Source organism: Tachyglossus aculeatus, chromosome 6 (genome assembly GCF_015852505.1).
Source record: "Tachyglossus aculeatus isolate mTacAcu1 chromosome 6, mTacAcu1.pri, whole genome shotgun sequence".
NCBI classification, from domain to species: domain Eukaryota; kingdom Metazoa; phylum Chordata; class Mammalia; order Monotremata; family Tachyglossidae; genus Tachyglossus; species Tachyglossus aculeatus.
The window spans coordinates 37,815,886-37,837,398 of record NC_052071.1 but is presented as its reverse complement, the minus strand read 5'-3'; the positions used below and the strand labels follow the sequence as shown (position 1 = coordinate 37,837,398).

The window sequence follows — 21,513 nt, the reverse complement described above, 5'->3', positions numbered from 1 at the left end:
GACCCCAGGAGAGGTTTTGCAAGCAATGGATTGTCACGTTTCTAGAGCCCTTGTTGAGACAGTTTTGTTAATGAAAGGATCATGTGCTACTAACCCCACTCCAGTTGAGCCATTTTCAGATCCCACTAATCCCTCAGCTTCTCAGTCCCTCTAATCATCCAGCTTCTTTCCTGTCCATAATGCCCGGTGATTGGCTCCTTCCAGAACATCTGGCAGCTTGGATTGGGTAGGCCTATCAAGGGAAGGTGAAGGAATGAGGGAGGAAACAGCTTGAAGTTGTTTGTGCCCCTTGATTTTGCTAAATCTTAGACATAATCCTTATCCTAATCCTTTTAAGACATTCTTTTTAGATAGGCTCTCCTAATGCCAAATGAACATTTATTTAGCAGTTGGTCATCCCAGAAGCAGAAGTGGCTGAGACTGATTTGAGTTTAGTTTTCCAAGGGTCCACCTACCAACTCCCAACTTAACTCTTCTCTCACCCCTCTTCCAAATGCCCATGTTTATGGGAAGAGAAAACTTTGAATTAGTAATGGAATTCTCTGTTATTTCCAGAAAAAGGAAATAAAGAATTTGAGATAGAGTCTCTCTCTCTCTCTCTTTCTCTCTCTTCCTCCGGGTGTGTGTGTGTACACTCATACACCCACCAGCTAAAATGGAAGAGGAGAATCTGAGAAAGACATTAAGAGTTCAGTGATACAACTAAGATATGTCCATAAATACCAAGACGGACAAACTTGGAATTGATTGCAAGTGCAATTCCAATTCCTATGAAATACATAAATCCATATTTTAACCACTGGGGATTGTAAATCTGGCTAGATATTCTGGGAACTGGCTTTACTTTCAAGGTTAATCTTAGAGATCGCTGACCCTCCTTTTTGAAAACAGCAAGAAAAAGTCTCTCTAGAACTGAAGAAAAATGTCATGTGAGTCAGGGAAAACTGAATGCCATTTTCAAATTTATAAACCAGTCTGGACTATTTATTTGGACTTTTGGTTGGGGCAGGGAGATGAACTGAATAAATGATCATGCTCAGCCAAACAAATCTTAAGGTGTGATCTGAAATATGGACCTTCTAAGAATCCCAGGTGAGCTTGTGGGATGGAGTAGGAGCTAGAAGAAAGGAATGTATTGTGAAGGAGAGCCATTGAGAGGAAATGTCAACTGCCGACCCTTGCTCAGACTGCTCTGAAGTCTCCATTTGCAGACCCATTCAACATCATCAACACCCTTATCATCATCATTATCATAAACAAAACTGACATCATCATCTGTAGTGTTGATTAATCACCGTGACTGAATGAGAACCACCATGCTAAGCACTTGGGAGCATATAACTAGTTCCTTGTGGACAGGGATCAAGTCTACCAACTCTATTGTTCTCTTCCAAGCTCTGCCTGCAGAAAATACTCAATAAAAACAATTGATTGATTGATTGTTTCGTAGCAAGACGCATGCTCGATAGCCTCCAGGAGCTAAGGGTGATCCCATGGAATGGGCAAAGTTGACCATTCCCCTTAGACCTAATGATTCCGAGAGCTTGGATCAGTCCATCAGTTACCAGTCTGAATTAAGCCCCCACTCTGGGCAGAGAACTCAACTGGACAGTGCTCTGGGAAGTTCCTGAAAAACAAATCAGTGTCCCTGCCTTCAACAGATTTACAATCTACTGTGTGATATGCTTAAGAAATCATTATGATGTGATCATTACCACATTGGTGTTACTTTAGGGGAAACAGAATCTCAAATGGGCATATATTTAGGTAGAAGGATAATAATAATAATTATTATTATTATTCTGGTATTTGTTAAGGATTTACTATGTGCCAGGCACTGAGCTAAGCACTGCAGTAAATACAAGAGAAGCAGCACAGTTTAATGGATAGAGCATGGGGCTGGGACTCAGAAGGACCTGGGTTCTAATCCCTGCTCCACCACTTGTCTACGGTGTGACCTTGGGCCAGTCGCTTAACTTCTCTGTGCCTCAGTCCCCTCATCTGTAAAATGGGGATTAAGTGGGACAGAGGACAGGGACAGTGTCCAACCTGATCATCTTATATCTACCCCAGCACTTAGAATAGTGCCTGGCAGATAGTAAGTGCTTAACGAATATTATTTTTTAATTCTTTTTTTACAAGATAATTGGATTGGATACAGTCACTGTCCCAAGTGAGGCTCAGAGATAATCAAACTGGCCCAGCCAGCCAGAGGAGATTTTGGTGTCTCCATCTAATAATGTTCTTCTATTCAAGGATGAGTCTAAAGCAGAAATGCAACCAAGTCACTTAGCTTCTCTGTGCCTCAGTTACCACATCTGTAAATTGGAGATTAAGACTGGGAATCCCATGTGGGACAGGGACTGTAACTAACCTGATTAGCTTGTATCTACCCCAGTGCTTAGTACAATGCCTAGCACATAGTAAGTACTTAATAAATAACATATAAAAGAAGCCAGTTGAGGCACTTCTCTAGTAGCCACGTCTGCCGCCCTACCAGCTCCCCGGGCTTAGGTATCAAAACTTCAATTGAACCTAGAACCTGAAACACTCCCAAAGTCTCAATCCTGCTGCAGGCACATTTTCTCTGCTCTCAGCCCCACTCACAACATGTCCAAGAAATGGCCAGAAAATAAATGGGACATCCAGGGGGGTGGGTGGAGACGATAGTGCACTGTTCCTTTAACTGACAGTTACTCTTTCAGAGCTGAGGATTTGAGGGACTGAGCTGGCCTCCTTGGGGGCCCATCCCTATGTAGGGGTGCCTCGGGCCTTAAAATTGCAGAGAGGAAGTGCCAAGATAGGAATTGGGAGAGTACGGCCTATGTAACGAAGAGGCATGGGGACACTGACTTTCAGAGCAAGAATAACAAAGTGGCTTTAGCTTATCTTCTCAGCAAGAGGGAACATGGACTAATTCTGGAGGGAGGTTTTTTTTATTTTTTTCCTAAGGAGCTCTAGCAGGGGTCATAGTAGGAGTAAGCCATGGGTACGAATAAAGAACTCTTAGATGGAATCTCAAAAAGCATTTGCAAAAATGAGCTTGTTTAGCTTAAGGAATGTCTGCCTCACATCCAAAGACGTGGTGGAAGCCAACTCCCAGGAGAAGTTTCAAAGTGAACGATTAACCCTGTCCCAAATTGCTCAGGAGGAGAGAGACCATGACTGGCTGCTGATGGGTTTTGGGAGGGAGGGAATGGGAGACAGAGGCAGTTGACCTTATATCTTATAAGGTCTCATATCTTGAATTTCCAGGGTTGTAGCCCAAAGGGACTGCTTACAAGCAGCATGGACGAGGAGAGTGGAGAGAATGAGAACACCCATTGTTACAGTGCCCATCTTGCCTACAACCAGCTAAGTACAGCTAGGTCATTGGAATGGACCAACCACTCCTCGCCCCTCCTGCCCCACCCTGACTTCTCCGGCCACTCCAGATTGTGGGCAAGTTAAAATAGCTTGGAAATTATACCTTGCTGTGTGCTGACCCACACAATTACAGGCAAAACCTGAGCTTCGAGGGAGTAGCCTCCCAGAAAGGACTGGCCAATGCAGCAGGAAAGGGGAGAGAGAGAAGGGGCTGGCGTTGATCTCACTGGTTAAAAATCAGGGCTAATCATCCTTGGCTCTGTCCCTCCATCTTTCCTTTCCCGCCCAAATGGCTTTAACAGGACACAGAGAATCACCCTCATTTATGGCCGCCACAGTTGTCTGAGCGATCCAGGTCTCGGGAGGTGCCAGGATCTTTCCAGGGAGTTGCCAGTGCATGATGCTGACATCACCTTCTGAAACACTGTCAGGGTGGGCAGCTTGGTCTCCCTCTGTCTTCCTGGGAGAGGGGAGGAGCTACCTCTGAGCAGTCTGAAAGATAGTTGGTTCACTCCTCCAAAGTTCATCTCCTTTAGAATTAAATCACAGGGCTTGGGAGTCAGAGGACCTGGGTTCTAATCCTAGCTCTACCACTTGCGTGCTGGGTGACCTTGGGCAAACTACTTAACACCTCCGTACCTCACTTTCTTCATCTGTAAAATGGGGAATGAATATCCATTCTCCCTGCTATCTAGACTGTGAGACAGAAACTGTGTCTGACCTATCTTGCATCTACCCCAGTGCTTGGCACATAGAAAGTGTTTAATAAATACCACTATTACTATAAAAACGCTTTTCCATTATTAATGGGTTCATCCACTGAACCATAAAGAGTTTGTTACTTTATGTGGCTGAAGCTACACCCCCATCTCCTGCTGAAAGTATGGCTTTCACAAGTTAAGCAACTGTGGATTTAAGCAGAATTTAGGTAACAGGTTAAATTCAGGAGGGCTCAAAGAGCTCCAAAGAACACCAGGAAGAGGCACTACCAACTCATCCAGTTTTGCTCTCCAAGACGTCATTTTAGGATGGACTGGGGAAGGGAGAGCTGACTCTTAAGTCCTATGGAAATCTCAGTGGTGTCCCAGTCAGTGACCATTCTTCCATCTCCACTTCAGGTTACTTGGCTTGGAGCATAGAACTTCCTATCATGTAAATGTTCCTCAGCAGCTGTACACTTACAGCTGGGTTCTTCACCAGAGGCAGCTGCATTTGGGTGGAGAATGACATGATCACTGCAAATAGATTTCATCTCAGTGAAATGCTGCCAAGGTCTTTGGGGCAAAGAATCCTGAGAACTGTAAGATGTTATTAGTGGGATTCCAAGGTTATTTCCGATGCAGATTAAAATGAGATTAAGGCAATATGGATTTCCGTTACTGGTCCCCAGGAGGCGGGTGGCATTTCAAGACCTGGGTACTTTTCAGACACCGTGACAATCAACTTGCTGTCTGATGGGTTTACTCAGCAGGATTTACTTTTGATCTTCCATATTTTTACAAGCTGGCATTCTTTTCTCAGCCTAAAAGATGTTGGTGTTCCCTCTTCTCAAGGAAAGCCGCCAGCCGCCTCTCTGAGACTGGTTCACATAACAACATTTCTATGTTTTAGGGGCTTTTATGGCATTAAGCACTTACTATGTGACAGGCTGGGGTAGATAAACGTTAATCAAGTTGGACAGCATCCGTTTTCCACATCGGGCTCACAGTATTAATTCCCATTTTACAGATGAGGTAACTGAAGCGCAGAGAAGTTAGCTGACTTTCCCAAGGTCACTCAGAAGACAAATGGAGGAGCCAGGATTAGAAGTCAGGTCTTTCTAACTCCCAAGCCCATGTTCTGCCCACTAGGCCACACTGCTTCTATATAACTATATCCACTATATATTCATATATATATATTCATGAATATATAGTGGATATAGTTATATAGAAGCAGTGTGGTCTAGTGAATATAGAATAGAGTGAATAGTGTATATATATATTCACTATAGTCACTATTTACTCTATTCTATATTCACTGTTAAACTCTATACCCGGAAAGGACTGCAGAAAACCATCCCTCTGCCTCTAGACTGGATGACTCATTTTGGGTAGTCAGGTGTGAAACAGCTACTAAGCCATTTTGAGTAGCTTTTTCTGAGGGACATTTTATCAAGAAATTCCACAGTTTCCCCAGGCTAATTCAGCTCCAGGATCCACAACAGCTCTTCTGCTCCAATAGTTAGTGGAAGCAACGGAGGGTTCCTGCAGCTCTTACTCCAAACCCTTCTCCAGTAGCATCAGTGTGGCACCAAGGAATCAGAATTCCTAGTGAACCCCCACAGGGCAATAGGCACTGTGTAGAATGAAGGAGGAAGAGTTGTCCTGCCAAAATCCTCAAAATCTGACATGAAAATCAATAGCCAGTTCCAGCCTGGTCAACGTTCCAATTCTGTGATTTCATAGAGAGCATTTCCATTCCCCTCTGGATAATCAAGCCCTACGGCAAAGTTTTCCATCCAGGAAGGAATCCTTGAGTCTATATCCATGGCTCTCTGGGTATCCTTGAGAAGTAGCGTGTCCGAGAGGAAACAGCACAGAGCAGGGAGACCCATCATCATCATCAATCGTATTTATTGAGCACTTACTATGTGCAGAGCACTGTACTAAGCACTTGGGAAGTACAAAAGCGCTTGGGAAGTACAAAAGTGCTTGGGAAGACCCAGAACCTGGGTTCTATTTCCACTCTGCCACTAGTCTGCTGTGTGATCTTGGGCAAGTCACTTTACTTCTCTGTGCCTCACTGATCTCATCTGTAAAATGGGGATTAAGGCTGTGAACCCTGTGGGGGACATGAACTGGATCCAACCTGATTATCTCTTATCTACCCCAGAGCTTATTATAGTGCCTAGCACATAGTAAGTTATTAACAAATACCATTCTAAAAAGGCCTTCCCTTCCCTGATAAAGGTGTGGGCTCCATAATATTCCCTTACCCACAAGAAAATACAGATGGAGACAGAGAGAGAGTCAGGACCATCATTGAAGCTGGACTCTCATTTTTTGGTTTATGGTATTTGTTAAGCGCCTATTATGTGCCAAGCCCTGTACTAAGAGTTGGGGTAGATACAAGCTTATTAACTTGGACACAGTCCCTACTCCATGTGGGGTTCACAGTCTTAATCTCCATTTTACAGATGAGGTATCTGAAGCACAGAGAAGTGAAATGATTTGTCCAATGTCACACCTCCGACATGTGGCGGAGCCGGGATTCATTCATTCATTCATTCATTCATTCAATCGTATTTATTGAGCACTTACTGTGTGCAGAGCACTGTACTAAGCACTTGGAAAGTACAAATTGGCAACATATAGAGACGGTCCCTACCCAACAGCGGGCTCACAGTCTAGAAGGGAGAGACAGACAACAAAACAACACATATTCTCTGCTCCGATACCCCCCCGGGTCCTCTGATTTCCAGGCCCATGTTGTTCCCACCACCCCCTCACTACTTCCACAACCCTAAATCTGGTAAGGTTTACGTAGCTGTCCTATTCATCACAGAGCTGGGAATTCTTAGCCGGAGCATGGAGAGAGAAAGAGAGAGAGAGCGAGAGAAGAACCCAAGTCCTTTTGATTCCCGGGCCCCTGCTCTACCCACTAGGATGCTTCCCTTCCACCTGGATTTGGCCTGAGATTCTTCACCTTGAAATGCCAACGTTCCCTCCCAAGAGACATGCAGCAAAGGTCTGTGACAAATCTCTCCCAATACCACAGGATTGTACAAGTTCTCGGCTGAGGCTGGCCCCAGGGAGAAGTGTATCTGTAGAACGGGGTGAATGGAAAGTTGCCAAAACACATCTTCCATCCCAGTATGAAGAAACTCTCTCAAAATGCTGGATTCCTTTATCCCTTCCTCAGAGGGCCAGGTGTTGTCTCAGTTGTCAGTGTCAGTCTTGTCTGCCCCAGGGACGTTCGTAATTAAAACAAAAAGCCAGCTTTACAGGTGGTTTAGTTGGGTAGGAATAGAGACCTTATTAGAGTGTCTGGGAATGCTGTCACCACAGACATTTCCAATAGGAAAAATACCCATTTTCCAAGCAGGTCGTCTAAAGCCTTACGCACTTTAATCCTGCTGTATGCCTGCTAAACACTGTCTGAAGCCCTGGGAGCGCCACGTTTACAAATGACAAAATTTGAAAAGTTGGGGAAAAAAAATAATAGCAACTGAGAGAAAAGCCAAAAAGGAAATAAAAGTTACACTTTCCCATTTTAACTTTTTTCCATTCAACCGTACAATGTTCGGAAAAGGCTCTGAGTCACCAAAGATCGATTTAGTCTGTGTTTCAGAAGAGCAGAGTATTTTTCCCACTGGCATTCCCTAGCCTCGTTTTCTCTCTTTCAATTTTGAATTTGGGGCTCTGGGACCCATAAAACGTTAGCAACTGTCCAGGTGCCTCGGCCCCATTTCCATTCACTGGCGGCAGGATTCCGCCCAAATGTCTTCTGCAGGATTTTGGACTGGAGTGTTTTGAGGCTGAAGAGGGAGGGATAATGCTGCTCCAAAGTGGCATCCGTGCTTTGCTCCCTTTCTCGGGGGCAGCTCCCTAGCTCAGGCTCTCCGTAGACATCGGGCAGCTTGTGTCATTGCAACGAATTGCGGGGGTTAAGGGCAATAAGCAAACCCGGTTGGCCAGCTGGAGCCTCGCAGCTCCAAAAAGGGGCACAGTCAGGCCGAAGTAGGTGACTACATTGTTTCAGCCATTCTGGCCAACAACACGTTCCCCAGCGCACTCTTCAACAAGGCTGCAAGAAGCAGTAAATGGGGAGATGGAGGGTCCTCTCCTCATCTAGGCAGATGGGCCCCCGATGGCTTTATCCAAGGGGAGAATCTTTGGAGACCCTGTGACCACACAACATTTCCCAGGGGAACAGTGTGGCCTACTGGATAGAGCACAGACCTAGAAGTCCAAAGCCCAGGCCGCCACTTGTATGCTGTGTGACCTTGGGCGAGTCACTTTAGTTCTCTGTGCCTCAGTGACCTCATCTGTAAAATCGGGATTAAGACTGTGAGCCCCACATGGGACAACCTGGTCACCTTGTATCTCCCCAGTGCTTAGAATAGTGCTTCGCACATAGTAAGTGCTTAACAAATACCATTATTATTATTATCATTATTATTAAAAGGACCTGGGTTCTAATCCTGGCTCTGCCACTTGTCTGCTGTGTGACTTGGGCAAGGCAGTTCACTTCTCTGTGCCTCAGTTACCTTTTCTGTAAAATGGGGATTAAGACTGTGAGCCCTATATGGGACATGGACTGTGTCCAACCTGATTAGCTTGTATCTACCCCAATACTTAGTACAGTGTCAGTCACATAGTAAACACTTAAACAAATACCATAAAAAAAACTGCTGGCCAGGCATTTTGCCAACTGCTCTTTTCCCTCCTTTTGGAAGAAGAGAGAAACCAAGCAGTATGTCCTAGGTCACATTCATTCATTCATTCATTCATTCATTCATTCATTCATTCAATCGTATTTATTGAGCACTTACTGTGTGAAGAGCACGGTACTAAGAGCTTGGGAAGAACAAGTTGGCAACACATAGAGACGGTCCCTACCCAACAGCGGGCTCACAGTCTAGAAGGGGGAGACAGACAACAAAGCAAAACATATTAACAAAATAAAATAAATAGTATAGTAAATATGTACAAGTAAAATAAATAGAGTAATAAATCTGTACAAACATATATACAGGTGCTGTGGGGAAGGGAAGGAGGTGGGGGGGATGGGGGGGAGAGGAAGGAGGGGGCTGAGTGTGGGAAGGCCTCCTGGAGGAGGTGAGCTCTCGTTAGGGCTTTGAAGGGAGGAAGAGAGCTAGCTTGGCGGATGTGTGGAGGGAGGGCATTCCAGGCCAGGGGGAGGACGTGGGCCGGGGGTCGACGGCGGGACAGGTGAGAACAAGGCACAGTCACCCTCATCACACTGTTTGCTAAGTCCAGATGCCATTAGAACTGAGACCAGGGGTGGTCAATCTGTTATTTAAGTCCTTGTCTAACCTGGGCTCTTAGGTCCTAAATGGAGCTCATTGGCAGTATAGATCAGATTCTCCCCTGAGTCTTTATCATGTTGATCTACTGTGTCTATAGCATGAAACAATGCCTCCCTATCCCACTACTAAATGGCAAATCAGTCTATGCTGTGTGACCTCGGGCAAGTCACTTCACTTCTCTAGGCCTCAGTTACTTCATCCAGTGCTTAGAACAGTGTCCAGTGCTTAGAACAGTGCCCAGCGCTTAGAACAGAGCTTTGCACATAGTAAGCGCTTTATAAATGCCGTTATTATTATTATTGTAAAATAGGATTTAAGATTGTGAGCCCTATGTGGGACAGGGACTGTTCCAACTTGATTAACTTGTATCTACCCCTGCACTTAGTACAGCATCTAGCACATAGTAAGCTCTCAACAAATACCATAAAAAAAACTCTTCCCTTTAGCATCAGTGATTGGCTGCTATCAGAAATGTGGTGCTGGGTTTGTTGGGCATCTCATTTAATATGATTTGTAACAAAATTTCTTTTCCCTTTTAACCTCCTCCTCCTCCCTTTTCTCTGTCATCTCCGTGCCCGCTGAATATTTTTTCATGTATTTGCATTTCTAGAGCCCCCAGAGTTCAATCGTCTTACATCAATGGTCTCCTGCATCTTCCTTCTGGAACATGTGACATTGTTTGCGCCATTGCAGTTCACTGCCCTGGACATGACATAGGTCTAGGGCACTAGAGAAGGAATCCAGCTGACGGAAGGCAGTGATTAGCGACATCAAGGACAGAATGAACATACAAACATCGAGTTAGACCAGCTCGGGAGGAACTGGTGCTTCTAAAAGTATACGATAGTTTATAATAATAGCAATAATAATCTCTCTTGTTTAGAATATGCCTTTCCTCTGGAAAAACCCTGAAGGGCCTGATACGTCTGTGTTCCGATACCATTTCGTCCACCTGCGTAATCCAATCATCTCCGGGACAGAAAATGGCCAATGTTCCATCACCACCCCACTGTAGAACCAAATGGGTAGGATGGGAAGGGGGACGCACTTTCACCACTAGACTATGGCTGTAGCATCTGAGTGAATGCCCCAAATGTGGGCAGATTCTTTAATTGGATCTTTCGTAGCCTGGAAATAGCCATTTACTCATCCAGCCAGGATAATAACTCCTGTTGAGTAGAAAATAACATCTGCCTGGCCGGTAAATGGATCGTCTTTATGTGTGAGATTATTTTCGATCAGGAGGGGGGTGTGGGAACAGAGCCATTGCCCTGGGGGTTTCTCCTTGGGATGACAAGAACGGGGCTTACTAGTTCAATACTAACAGTAGTTCAATGCTGAAATAAGGAAGGTCTGAGAAGGCGCATTACCTAGTGAACAGGCCTGAGGATCAGGGGCCCTGAGTTCCAATTTTTTTCTTTTTAAAGGTATTTTTAAGTACTTACTATGTGTCAGGTACTGTACTCAGCTCTGGGTTAGATAGAAGCTAATTTGTTTGGGCACAGTCCGTGTCCCATATAAGGCTTACAGTCTTAATCCCCATTTTACAGATGAGGTAACTGAGGCACAGAGAAGTTAAGTGTCCAGAGATACACCGCAGACAAGTGGCAGAACAGGGATTAGAACCCAGGTCTTCTGACTCTCAGGCCTATGCTCTTTCCACTAGGCCACTTTGTTTCCAATTCCAGCCCTGCCACCTGCCTGCCATGTCACCTGGGGAAAGTCACTTAACTTATCTAGGTCTCAGTTTCTTTACCTATAAAACGAAGATTAAAAACCTGTTCTACCTCCCCCTTGGCCTGTGAGTCCCATATGGGACCGAGATTTTGTCCCACCTGATGATCCTGTAGCTACCCCAGAGCCGAGTACAGTGTTTGGCCTATAGTAAGTGCTTAACCATTGTTATTATTATCACTATCTTTATTATTAATATTGTTATTATATAGTATCACCGTTCTGAGAAAGCCTATCAGGCACTTATCTCGATCCCTCTAGATTGGCTGGGGGCTGAGTCTGGCTCCCATTAGAATGGCCGAGCCTCACACCCTCTGCTGATGTGAACGATTTTTCCCTCACAGACTCAGAAGGAACACCACTCTTCAATTTCTCACCTAGGCACCATTTGGTATGGGGCAGTGGTCTTCAGTCGCAGCTTTCTTCAAGGAATATCAGCGTGCCTAACTCCAGGAGTCTCCAGGAGCCTCCAAGGCTCCAGGATGCCCTCCAGACTAACTTAGATTGAGTGGGGCATCCACTGTTGGCTCTCTGTCACTTCCATAGCCCCTACTGAGCCCCTTCCACCTTCCTAAATCCACCTCCTGAGCCTATCGCTTCACGTCCTGACCCCATTCGCCATGCACAGATGCCTCAGCTAAAATGGAAGGGATATGGTTCATGGGGGAGAGAGAGTTCTGATCTTACACTCTGGTTGTTAAAGGGATCCCCTGGGTGGGCTGAGAGCGCTCTTAACTGGTGCCTTCCTCCACAGACAGAGTTAATTCAGCAGGGCCCAGGAGGAGCAGACTGTGAGTCATGCATCTTTACTAGGCTCTAGGAGTTTTGCCCAAAAAGAGTGGAAAGAAGTGATGACCACAAGGTCTGGAATAGTTGGTTCATGGGGTCTGGTTTGCAAATCCCACCTCGCAGAGGCTTCTGGGAGAGAAGCGCTCAGGATATTTCCAGCTGAAACCTAAACTGTGCGTTTTAAGATGGAAAAAGAAACTGGGAAAGAACCTCTAAAATCTGAAAATGTCCCAACCTGGGAAGGAGGAGCGGCTCTTCCTAATTTCCTGTAATTATTTCCATTTGGAAGGAAAAGTTATTCTTATGGGAGCATGCCAACGTTTACATACTCGCTGTGGTTTCTTTTCTGGGCGATGGTGCTGGTTTCACCTCCACAGGCACCAACAATACCCAGCTTTATATTTTTCAGCAACCAAGGACTCTAAAAACATTTTTAACAGAAGACACCCAGGTTTACTTTTCTAGTTTTGAAATGGATAAAACAATCTTGAATCAAGGAGGATTCATATTAGGAATGATAATTGTGGCACTTGTTAAACACTTACTAGGTATCAAACACTAATCTCTGGGGTAGATACATGATCACCAGGTCAGACACAGCCCCTGTCCCACTTGGGACTCACAGTCTAATAGAAAGGAGACTAGGCATTGAATCCTCATTTTATAGATGAGGAAATCAAGGTCACACTGCAGGCCAAGTGGTAGAATTAGGATTAGAACCCAAGTCCCCTGAGTCCCAGAGCTGTACCTCTTCCATTAGGCCACACCATTTCTAATAAAAATAAAAGGCATACACCGAAAAGATTTATGGTCTACATTATGTCACGTAGGCATACACAGTTTGTGAATAGGAAACTCATTCCTCTAAGAAAAAAAACCCAGAAAATATTAAACCCTAAACTGAACTCTCTAGGCCCACTCACGGGGAAAGACAAGTGAAAGCCCCCATCGCCATAGACTCACCATGTTCATGGCAGATTAGCATACTCACCAGAGAGGCATTACGGTGGGCAATGCCTCTTCCATGGCAAAGACCATGCCAACATCCTTAGACCTTGGAGATGGAACCATTTAACTCTGACACACATTCCAATTCTGAATTTGGGGCAATATCAACTAAAAACCCTGGTTTCTCTTATACCCCATCCTCTGTTTCTCCATCTTCAATATCATTTGATTTCCATGTGTCTTCAATGCAATCATTTAGAAACTCTGGGTACCCATATGATGCCAAGGAGGAAATCCATCTGAAGAGGTTGCCTATCGGAGGAGGTCTCTCTAGTACTTCTTTTCCAGTTAGAGGTGCTCATTATTCTATGGCCCATTACCCAAACAATAATAATAATAATGATGACAATGGTATTTGTTAAGCACTTACTATGTGCCAAGCACTGTGCTAAGCCCTGGGGGAGATACTTGGGGCTCACAGTCTTAATCCCCATTTTACAGATGAGGTAACTGAGTCACAGAGAAGTTAAGTGACTTGCCCAAAGTCACACAGCTGACAAGTGGCAGAGCCAGGATTAGAATAGTGAGTCGGACTTTCTCCACCCCAGGGTCTTACTTTTCAGTATGTGGTTGTTGATGTAGGTGCTTGAAGCTCCTGGGTACTGGTCTTTTGATGTGTAGGATATAGACAAATATGCTAGTTCTGAATGCAAACCAAGAAGGGGTATGTGAGCAATTGATATTGTTTGCTTCCATTCCCTCTTTGCATATGGACACCTGGGTCATGACCTGCGACCCTCCTGCACTCCCCAGCTCAAAGGAGAGGGAATTCCTCTCCTCCAGAGACACTCCTTAAGTTTCACAGTTAAGATCCCCTAGACTCTGGAACCCTTTGACCAAGCGAAAGCCTTTTGCCCTGGGATGAGCCCAACCTGGCTCAATCCCTACAAATCCCAAACCTCTGGCTTTTTCCATTCTTCTATGCCAACCTACTCACTGTACCTCAATTTCATCTGTCTCAACGCTGATTTCTCGACCACATCCTGCCTCTGGCCGGAATGCCCTCCCTCTTCATATCCAACAGACAATCACTCTCCCAACATGCCTCCAAGAGGCCTTCCCCGAAGGCCCTCATTTTCTCTTCTCTCCTTCCCTTTTGTGTCACCCTTGCACATTGATATGTACACTCCACCCCATCTCAGCCCCGCAGCATTTGTGTATATATCTGTAATTTATTAATATAATTTATATTAATATTAATATATAATTAATATAATTTATATTGCCATCTATATTACCCTCTAAACTGTAAATTCATTTTGGGCAGGGAATGTTTCTACCAACTCTGTTATACTGCACTCTCCCAAGTGCTTAGTACAGTGCTCTGCACACCGTAAGCACTCAGTAAATATGATTGATTGCTTGATTGATTGATTTCACTCAGAGCATCTATAATACCCTGATATTGCTGACACTCAACAAGTTTCCTCTTGCATGATCAATAAAGGGGATGCAAACCAAGCTGTGTCACCTGATGGGTAGAACACAGGCCTGAGAGTCAGAAGGACCTGGGTTCTTATACCGGCTCCACCACTTGTCTTCTGCGTGACCTTGGGGAAGTCACTTAACTTCTCTGTGCCTCAGTTATCCCATCTGTAAAATGGGGATTGAGACTGTGAACCTTATATGGAATATGGACTTTGTACAACTGATTACCTTGTATCTACACCAGAGTTTAGAACAGTGTCTGGCACATAATAAGCACTTCAGTGAATGTCAGAAAAAAAAACTGAGGCGAAAAGAGGAAATTTCCAGTACACAAAATTGGCATGATTTAAATGAACATAGTCAAGTCCCTGAAAGCACCATTTACTTTGGGATGGACTTCAGGCTGGGTCTAAATGAGAAAAGTGGAACTGATTATTAGGAAATAGTCCAGCTTGTGGTGTTTACATTGGGGGAGAAGAAGTGGGCAATGGTGAATTCAATCAACTCTGCTACATGTATTCAGATCTAACAACTTTATTACTAATCCAGAGGCTCTGATAGCTGGTATTTGATCAAGTTACATGAGATAACACAGCCAATAGAAGACCATAGCCTAGCTGGTGAAGACACAGTTTTTCAGATGATGTGTCTACAACCGACTACAGTGAACCACTTGGTTTAAAAACAGCACCAACTGTACCAGAGAAAAACCTGGCTTGCCAAAACTGATTTTGCTGGTAGTTTTAATCAGCTAACTGATTACTTATGGCAGTGCAGAGAAGTAATAAGAGCCTCCTAATTCTATATCTCCATGCAATCCCTCAGTCTCTCAGAATAACCCTAAAAGCGGTGCAATGAAATTTGCTGCTGAAAATAACTGCTCTGTGCAAGTTACAACTCACCTCCTGGATTCCCAGAGCTGGAAGATTGAGCTGCGGGTGACCTCGGGGACTATCAGATAGAACACCCTCCCAATCCTTTGAAAAAGGCCAAGCCACACTGGCTATGAAGGAAGACATGTGAGCAATTGAGAGAACAACCACTAAGACTCAGCTCTTCTCCAGCTCTTCTAGTTTTTCTTTCCAAGCCTTGGGACTGTTTTCATTAGAAACACATCAGCACTGTTACCTCCTACATCTGCAACCTATAGAGCAGAAAACTGTCATATTCACCCCAAATTAATGAATTTACAGGGAGGTTTCAAACCTATCTGTTCCTTCTACGAAACTTGATGGTAAATTTTATATTGTACCCAGCAGGGTGCTTGGTGATTTACAGCTGGATCAAGAGGGCAGAAACAGTAACCAAGTAGCTGAAGATGTTTGACACGTGCAAGTAGATAAATGTTACAGAGGGCTAAGCATCCTTATACTGTAGAGGACGTAGAACAATCAGTAGTGATTTTCCCCGTGCTGAAATTTGGTTACAGGAGGGGCATACCTCTCTGAGACAGGCTACAATAAATACTGTTGAATAACTGAATCCCAGACTTGAATAACCAGGTAGGAACACCAGACTAGGAAACAAAAAAGCCAAAATCCTACTGGATTTTGAAGGGTGAATTCTTGGAGTACTGCCAATCTCAGTTTGCAAGGTAAGGATTGGTAAATATTTCTTCTGCCATATTTGGAATATCTCTGATCCTTAGAAGAGTACTGGGTTCAGTTTGACTACTGGAGGTGGAAAAACCAGAGGGAGTTTTGAGAAGCTAAAAAAGGATTAAAGAGTTGAAAAATTGGTTCTCTGAAGAAAGGCTAAGGGAACTAGGGATGTTCAGTCAGCAAAAGAGAAGGTGAAGGGAAGTCTTAATAATTTCAACAGCTGAAAATTTTTATGACCTGTTGTTCTCCCCGTCCATACCTCATCATACCAGAAGAAAATGAACTAAATTAACACATGAGAAATTTGGATTGGACTTAAAGAAGAACTTCCTGGTTTAGAGGAACAGACTGGAAACAGAATGGCCTTAGTTGTTCTCTAGAAATTTCTCAAAGAAAATTTGACAGTTGCCATATAGGAGACCATCAAAATGTTTCGGAGCCCTGCCTTTAAAAATGAGGCTGCTAATGAAAATCTAGGGAATGGCAGATTTGAAAATTCAACAACTGCCTCTCACTTGCTGTTGGTCTGTGTCATTCAATTTCTCTCCATCTCCATGTCTTGATTGGTCTCTACCCCTGTATCTCCATGTTGTATGGGAATGCTGGTCCAGCAGACTTCTTTCTTGGAAAGAATATGCAAAAGGAAAAGAAAAGCCTTGAGGAGAAAGGTATGATGGCCCAACTTGAGGCATAGGGAAGATATCTCAGTCCAGACTCAAGTCTCCCAAGCTCGCTTTGACCACCTTTCACCTGCCAACAGTATTCCCCAGACACGTCTACATCCCTTTGCCAGATGGAAGAGGCAGCAGTCCAGGAATTCATCCTTCAAATATTTGGTGGCGAGAAGAGTGGAAAACGGCTCAGGGCAGCCACGGAACTTGGTGCCAAACAGCTTTATCAGGCCCTGCCTGGCAGCTCTCACTTGCACCAAACCTAGAATGGACCATTTGGAAGGGAAATAGTTGATGCAATTTGTACTCGTGGAGTAAGGAGAAGGTATAATATTGGCAAAATGGGAAAAAGTGGTCATCACCCCCCCCAGCCCCCTCCTGTTCTAAGCATGCTTTTCCCAAGACAGACCCTTCCAACCTACAATTCTTTCTGTCTCTATGTCTCTGTTTCAATATCTGTTCAGCCATTTGCACGTCCATTATCTATCTGTCCACGTCAGTAATGCCTGTCTTGGGTGATAAAAAAATTATAAGGCAGGAGCTGTGCCTGTGTACCCCTCCTGGATCAGGACCACCACTGCTCTAAAAACAGGTAGGAACTTAATAAAGGCCTCTAAAGATAACGATGAGTGTGGCAACAAATGAATCAGCCAAAGTCAGCTGCCATAGCTTTCCAACTCTCTACCTAGCCTATGAAGGGTTAATGCTTAGGTCCTCGTGGCATTCCCATCACAGCTCTGGAAAGTGCGCACCCCAAAACAGGGTTTCCCGGCAGAGACCAGAGGGATGGGCCTGTTCGGCCGCAGCTTCGGAGAGCCAAGAACTGTGGCTAGACCGAGCCGGGCCAGAGAGGCCACTCTGCCACCTCAGCAGTCACCAGGCCAGCTTGCTTGCCCAAGTTCTCAGTGGACATGCTTGGGGTAGGCTGGAAGTCTTTTTAGCCTTCAGTCATAAATTTGCACATTTAGCCGCATTAAGGTCTCCAACTGAAAGGACTGAACTGACTGAACCTGGAAGGTAGACACAAAGCTTGAGTTTTAAACCCAGTTCTATCACTTCCCTGCTGTGTGACCTTAGGCAAATTGCCTAACTTCTCTGTGCCTCTGTTTCTTCATCTGTAAAATGGGTGTTCAATACCTGTTCTCCCTCTTGCTGAGACTGTGACTGTGACTGTTGGACTGTGTCCAACCTAATTATCTTGTATCTACTCTAGTGCTTAGGGAAAGGCTTGGCACTTAGCATACAGCTCAACTATCATTATTTTGTACATTTTCTCTATTTAACCTCCCAATCCCAAAATGCTACCTTCCCTCCCCTAGTCTTGGAAAGACAAACTCAAGGAGTGTTTTCCTTCCAGGGACCATTCAATTCTGGGTCTTTCTTTTGCCACTGAGGGAAAGGGAAGTTTGGGTTAATACGGCCCCGCTATGCTCCTTGAATTAAAACTCACAAACTCAGTTCTATCAGAAAGCCCAACTGATCAACAATCTCAACAACCACACATCCGGGCTCCATCTGAGACAGTCATATGTCCTTCCAAATGTCCCAGGCTCACTCTTGGCCAGCCCCAGCTCAGAACTGAAGTGTGATACACAAAGCCTTCCAAATGTTCCCCTGCCTAGACTGTTGAAAATCTTCAATTACTCCCTAATCTCTCAACTACCGGGAGGTTCCCTTCCGTTGAGGAGACTTACCTCTTTACAAGAGGGGTTTTTTTAAAATGGTTAAGCAGTTACTATGTCCTAGACACTTTACTAAGTGCTGTCGTAGATTCGAGCTAATCAGGTTGGACACAGTCCCTCTCCCACATGGGTCTCACAGTTTTAATCCCCATTTTACAGTTGAGGGAACTGAGGCACAGATAAGTTAAGTGACTTGCCCAAGGACACACAGCAGACAAGTGGCAGAATTGGGATTAGAACCCAGGTCCTTCTGATTCCCAGGCCCATGCTCTATCCACTAGGCTGCAGTGAGCTTGGTTCTGCTTGAGTCCACCCATCCCTTTGCCTACAAGATGAACAAATCCTACTCTTCCAGGAAAATTCATCAAAATCAATTTGGTAAGGGAACACTAGCCCTTACCTGGCAGTATTATTTTTTCTGGCCCACAGTAGATTTAGCTCCAAATTTTGAAGACATTGACTTTTGAAAAACAGCCAAGCTATCTTTTATTCTCTCTCTCTTTCTGAATCCCCTTTCCACAGTCAATACCAACAGGCATTCATACCATCATTGAATTCCCCATTTGGTTTCAACCACTGAAGGTTGACCCTGGAGGGGGGCAAAGTCACCCAGATTTTGGCCCTCCCCAAGTTGTCTGATTCAAAGAAGTGGAGGTAGTTAAAAGATTGACTAACTATGGAAGGGACCAGGCAGCCCCACCTCACTGTACAAGTCCAGAGCTGAGATTTCCACCAGAAACTCAGTAACAGGCAGATTTCTCCATTTCAGGAACAGTGTCTCATAGAATCAGAGGATGCAGCCCAAAGCCAGACAACGCATCCCAGACACCCCCTCAGACCCAGGAAGGTCATCCTCTCCAGGGACTGTCAGGATTATAGGCAATTTTTTTTTCATTTCACATTAAACGAATATCATTTCCTCCCAGAAAAATTTGAACCGATAGACTCAGGAGCAGTTCAGAAATCAGAAATTATTGCCCACAGGGATGACAGCAAACCCCTTAAAAGAATAATTTAAACCACAAAATACATTGGCTAATTGGATTTAGCAGTTCCAGTTTAGGACCTGGCAAACAGCCAGATATTTATCAAAAAGTTACTTGGACGCTATCCCATGTCTCCAGGTATGCGATTATTTCATAGGAAAAATTGCAGCACCTCATTTGCTACACTGTGGATTTGGGGAGGGAAGAGAGTTTTCCCTAGCCAAGGTGGCTTTAAAAAGTCCGCTCTTGTGGTCCCGTGGGACTACTTCTTTCTCCCAACAGAGCGGAGCTGAGGAAGACTTCGTGGAGCTCTGTTGGGGGATATAAATCTCTGAGTGGTCATGCAGGAAAAGAGCAACAGAAAGAGACGTATTGTGTGGCTGGGAAAAGTTCCGCTCCCAAGCAGGGCTCTGCTTCTTGTCCAAGGGAGAGAAAGAGAGAGAGAAGGGGGAGAAAAAAACCAGTCACGTTCTATGTTAGCGTCCTTGTCCAGGGCAAGAGCAGCTTGGAAACTGACTCTAAAAGCCAAAAAACACTTCACAGAGAAAGAAAGAAATGGCCCGATGGTGACCAGCCCTCATTTAATTGGGAAGACTAGAGAAAGAAGAAAAAGTTAGGGAGTGATTTTACAACTTCTTCTCTTAATAAGCATCAATACTTATCTCTCAGTTAGTTAAAAAAAGACAAATTACATGCATTGCTTGGGAAGAGTCAGCTCTGAACAGAAGGAGAAAGCACATTGAAATATTGAAAAATAAAAGACATACCTTTTAGAGTTTGTTTCAGGAATAAGAATGTTTGCTTCCCAATTAGGAGAAAAATATATGTTCCTCACTCTTTCTCTCTCTCTCTCTCTCTCCTACCTTCTTTTCTTTCTGCCTCTTTTCTCTTTACTCCCAACACTCCCAGCACATTACAGGCTGAGACTGTTCAGAATTTGGTGTTGAGCACCAAACCCCTGAACAGGACTGACTGGGAGAGGGGCTGGCTGAACTGTTCTTGTGGAAGCTTTAGAGGGTGGAATTTCCTTGCAGACAGCAGGGTGAGCTGCTCTCTCCATCCACCCTGTACTAAATGAGGCAGCACATGCACACACACACACACACACACACACACACACACACACACACAAATCTAAACCCCTTCAGGGTTCAAATATCATGTGGCTTCCATCAAACACCTGCCAAAAAACTTAAAAAAAAAAAAAAAAAGCAGGAGTGAGAGATTATAGGACGTGTCTTCGTCGTTCCTTGTTTTTGTTTTTGGGTTTTTTTCTCATTACGTTTTTGCCTGATTTATAGTCCTTGCTGAGTTCATTTTCCTCATCCACTCTAATAGCATGTTGATAGCCAGATGCTTCTGTGAAAATCAAGGCTGCAACCCCAGGAGTTCAGAGCAAAGGGAAGAATGGCTAGGTGAGAATTATAAGATGAAAGGGTTGAGTGTGTTTGGGGTTTGAACTGATATTCACCCCTACCTTGACATACAAATCTTCAAAGGGCAGAGCTGAGGCCACTTGGGAACCTGAGCTCCTTAAAAAGCGGATTCTTTTCCATTGTCATTGTGCCTCTTTATATGGTGCCTGATTAGAAGCTCCCTGTGGGCAGGGATCCTGTCTCCCAACTCTATAGTATTCTCCCAAGTACTTACTACAGTGTTCTCACGTAGTAAATGCTCAATAAATACCGTTGATTGATTGACTGCACAAGAATCTTACATATGGTCCCTAGAGGGACTGGAGGAAGGTAGGAAGAAAAGAAAGAGAAAAGGAGAGAAGCGAGAAAAGTACACCTAATCCCTTCTGTGTCACATGTGCACTTGATATTCACCCCTACCTCTGCCCCACAAAGCACTGTAATTTCTTTTAATGTCTGTCTGCCCCTAAAGACTGTAAACCTCTTGTGGGCAGGGGATGTGACTACCAACTCTGTTTTATTGTACTCTCCCAAGTGCTTAAGACAGTGCTCTGATTGATTGATCATTTCACTCCTTTCAAAATGGAGTGCCTCAACATGGAGAGCCCACAGTCCCACCCAGATCTCCCTCGCTCCCCAGTATCATCAGGGCCTCAGACCCTCTGAGAGTCACAAACCCCTGGTTAATGGTTGGGGGTCTTTCCACCCCAGCAAGGTGCCCCGCTGGTGGCAGGGTGTGGCTCTCCATTTTGTTTATTGGCACAAAGTAAGCGCTCAACAAATACCATCATCATCATTA

The 21,513-nt window shown here is 44.6% G+C and overlaps 1 protein-coding gene across 1 annotated transcript in view; it reads right to left on the bottom strand.

Annotated features, from left to right (window-relative positions):
- The window catches only part of BGN (biglycan), a 59,380-nt gene extending 39,058 nt beyond the window's left edge, over window positions 1-20,322 (bottom strand). Inside the window, exon 1 of the mRNA XM_038747894.1 lies at window positions 20,067-20,322. The gene's annotated coding sequence lies outside the window, so the exon portion shown is untranslated. The remainder of the gene's footprint in view (window positions 1-20,066) is intronic.
- Between the last annotated feature and the right edge of the window lie 1,191 nt (window positions 20,323-21,513).